At 36.1% G+C, this 3835-nt stretch overlaps 1 long non-coding RNA gene across 1 annotated transcript; it reads left to right on the forward strand.

Annotated features, from left to right (window-relative positions):
- Positions 1 to 2497: 2497 nt before the first annotated feature.
- Positions 2498 to 3471, forward strand: LOC129718109 (uncharacterized). Its single transcript, XR_008726806.1, has 3 exons — positions 2498 to 2591; positions 2678 to 2751; positions 3396 to 3471. It is a non-coding gene; the product is annotated as an uncharacterized LOC129718109 (long non-coding RNA).
- The last annotated feature ends 364 nt before the right edge of the window (positions 3472 to 3835 follow it).

The raw sequence follows: 3835 nt of genomic DNA on the forward strand, positions 1-3835 counted from the left end.
CTTTTTATTACTTATTGTGTATTAGACTGCGCATTATACCCAAAGAGTAATAGCCAAAAAGTAACAAAAATTATGACGGCCACACGCTTGTATGTGTTTCTGCAGGAGAACATACAGCCAAGAACCGCAATGCATGTGTTAGCAAAACTTCACTCATTGTATTGGTATTGATGCAACGATCAGGTTCATTTCTGGCCCCTTATTCACACATAATAAGAATCGCAAATGTCTAATTAGAAACACCACTGTTTCGTTCCCCAATGTTTACTTGAAATGAAAATATGCAATACCGTGAGCCCAGAGTTGCGAATGTTGTTCGGGATGGGCACGAGTTTTGTATCTTCAAACAGGTCCAAATGCGTTTCTATGAAGCATACTCATTGCGTGTTTTAGATAGCTTGCATAAAGGCAAATGTGTGTTTTTCTTTGACGCAGTTTACAGTGCCTCCACAATCATGGGTCAGCTTCAATTATGGGTCACTTTTTCGCAAATACGTCTATTCTCACGAAACTGAACAATTTTCATTGGCAGTGGTATTTTTTATAACTCAATTGTAACCCTATTCATACGATTGAAATGATTTATTCACAGAATAACAGACATAACACGCCGAACAAATTTTCAATAAAATCATCGTTTGGATGATTTCAGTACTTTAGTACGTTAGTACAGTTAGTAGCACTAGCACCATCTGTTGTCATGTATTTCGACGTCAGCGCCAACGTTACTGCATGTGTCAAATGGGGAACTACAAAATATGTATGAGATTGCATGACAGCGCCCGCGATGACTGTTATTCGATTGAAAATTCGAAATGAACGTTTTTTGTGGCGATGGAGCTAGGTTCCAGTGTTACGTCTGTAAGTCTGTGATTTAATGTTGAAAATGGTACTAAAAACAATAATTCTGCTCGGTGCAATAAGTGAAGTGACCCATAATTGTAGTAATGTCACGTTTTGCGGTGCACAATTGTGGGTCAGTCCATATTTGGCTATTTTTATTACTTTTGCATGAAAATACATCACGACCTAATAAAATAACTTATTATCAAGCTTTTACAACATTAAAATAACTTTTGTGATGGATTTTGATGGTTTTATAAACTAAATGAGCAAGGGCTGAGGGTGTGATTTCGACTTTTCTCGTCCATGCGGGACACGAATCCGTAATCTCCGATGTCTCCGGCATGGTGTTTTGGCCAATTAAACTACTGTGTAGGTAGTTTCCCCTAAGACTCATATCGATCACCCTCTATTATTGTGCCATGTTCCTTAGTCTGAATCACACCCTCAGCCCTTGTTCATTCTACGCATCCTCGAAAAAATTACATACTTTGTCTACTTCACAAATCAAAATGTAAGTCATAAGACGAAAAATGTAATAAGTTCATAAAGTAATTCGAATTGACAGATAGAGGAATCTGGAATTTTATATTTTCCGTAGTCTTTATGGTAAATTTTATTTTTACCGGTTCGATAGAAAAATGATCTAACTGGAGAAATAGGATATGAGAAATTTCGAAAAGCATAGTCCAGCTGTCGGGATCATTTTTCTACCGTTAATTCCACACTCACTGCTAGGAATAAAAATTAAAAGATACCATGACTGATCTATAAATCTGTATATACTCTTTTCTTACGTTACTCTGGTTTAAAAATCTGTGAAATACAGTTAAATCTGACGCCTGATTTGGAGTTGGCCGAAGAAATTATTTAGAGATTTGCTTTACCAATATTTAACTCAATCTGTTCATATTTGAACTAATTCCCTTGGCTATCTTGATCAAAAAGAGCAATAGCACCATTTAGAATTTTTAGCTGCAATTGACTATCCCCGGACGAACACATACGATTCGCATAGATTCTCTAGGATTCCTCACATTGGATTCCTGAGCGTCCTTGAACAGGATTCCTGAAAAAGAATCGTCAGGAACGCCCTGTATATGGCTCTAGGATTCTTGAAATAAGAATCGTGAGTGGGAATTCTCCGGATCGTGTTTGCGATTCCTTTCACGATTCCGTCACCGAGTATTAGGTATCCTGGGGATGGATTCTCTGCGTGTTAGTAAGGGTCGTGCTATCGACTATTAAATTTATATAGCAAAACCGGAAAACTCTGTTATTGTCTTTAAGGGGGCCATTGATTGGAAATGTCAATTTTGCAGATTTTTCTACAACACGAGGAATCTGTGCCCGCGTTTTCTCATAGTTTTGTTGATTTTCTCGAAATGTAAAAAGATGTTCATTGAACTCCAGTACTGTTTTCTGTTTTGTTTTTCGATCCTTTCTAGCAAGTTGGATTATTATTGTCAAATTAATTACCTATTTCAGTATACCTGCACATGGCGACTGCGAAGTGCGAAGCATTCAATTATTATTTTACTACCTATGCCCATCCTGGTTGTCCTTTGAACCTTTGCTGTATGAACCCTTTCTTACCTGTCCTCGCTTTAAATAAGCGATTCCGTCTCTACTTTACAGCATTCCGGCTCGTACCGTTGAAGAAGATTGATGGTGACCTACGTTGTGAAAGTGCTTACCAAGTGTTTCATCGCATAGCCAGAATAACATGATGCAGAACGTTTAACGTGGTAAGTCAAATCTTGATTTTTAGTGCAAAATTCCTATTATTCTGAGTCGAAATGCAATTATATTGTTTTTTACCTTTTATTTGCAGCTTTCATGGCGCATGGAATGAAAGATCGATTAGTTGCCAAGTATTGAAATACTGCAGAATGACGGATCAGTGTGGTAAATATACAACGATTATTAATTTTGAATTTGTTGTAATTTTGACTGAGTAAAAGTGTTATTAAAATGTGATTATTATATACAAAAGGTTTCTGCTTTACCTCGTAGGCAGTTTTTTACCTGAGCTTGTATTTGTGACTTGTGTATGTATTTGTGACTTTGCGAATTTTCTGGAAATAGTTGTTGTTGTGGTCTCCGATTGCCTTCAATCACTGTAATTTTTTATAATAATAATTCTTCAGTGTTCATATAGAGTTACTGTCTTCAGTGTTCTAATCGATCTCTGAGTTCTGTATTGTTTTGGCATTATACCAACTGCTGTCATTTTCTATCCTTTGATATTATTGTGATATTTAGTTTCAGAAAAAAATCAGTAATAATTGCAATGTGCGTATTACTGGCTTACAATTTCATTTTCAATAAATTGATTGCATTATTTTAAGTCGTTGTTAAATTGTTCATTTTGAAACAATATTATCATTTTGATATTTGGCTTAGGAACAATTCAACCATTGCACTTGGTTAAATTCCGGTACCAATTTTTCTCTTCAAAACTGTTATTGAAATTACTCGATTTTGTAATTTTAACGCAATTCCGGTTAGTTGCCTTATTTAAATAATTGATTTCGTTCATTTCTTTACAGCGTTCACTTTCGTCACGTAGAGGAAAACGGTGATTATCATTGCGAAAATGTCTATTGGATAAAGCGAAAAGCCCCACATTAAACACGAAAGATGATGTACAGGACATTGTGCATGGTAAGTTGAAGTTTGAGTTCAAAGAGTTTGGATTTTAACCTTAAACTTCACATTATTTGGAATGGAAACCGGAGTTACTTTTTCATTTGGCCAAATAGAACCACTGAAGGTTCTCAATATTTTCTATTTCCTATTCGTATATGTTACAACGGGAATCCAGCAACATCTGCAACTGAACGCAACTCGCTACTGTGTTGAAAAAAAAAAAAGAGTTTCACGAAATTTCGCCCTTTTTACCAAACGGAATTTTGACAGCTGGGAATGCTTCACAGTCACATATCTGCCATCAGTGAGCGCAAGATTTTTGCTTTCTTCTAGAACACTT

The sequence above is a fragment of the Wyeomyia smithii genome, chromosome 1 (assembly GCF_029784165.1).
Source record: "Wyeomyia smithii strain HCP4-BCI-WySm-NY-G18 chromosome 1, ASM2978416v1, whole genome shotgun sequence".
NCBI classification, from domain to species: Eukaryota; Metazoa; Arthropoda; class Insecta; order Diptera; family Culicidae; genus Wyeomyia; species Wyeomyia smithii.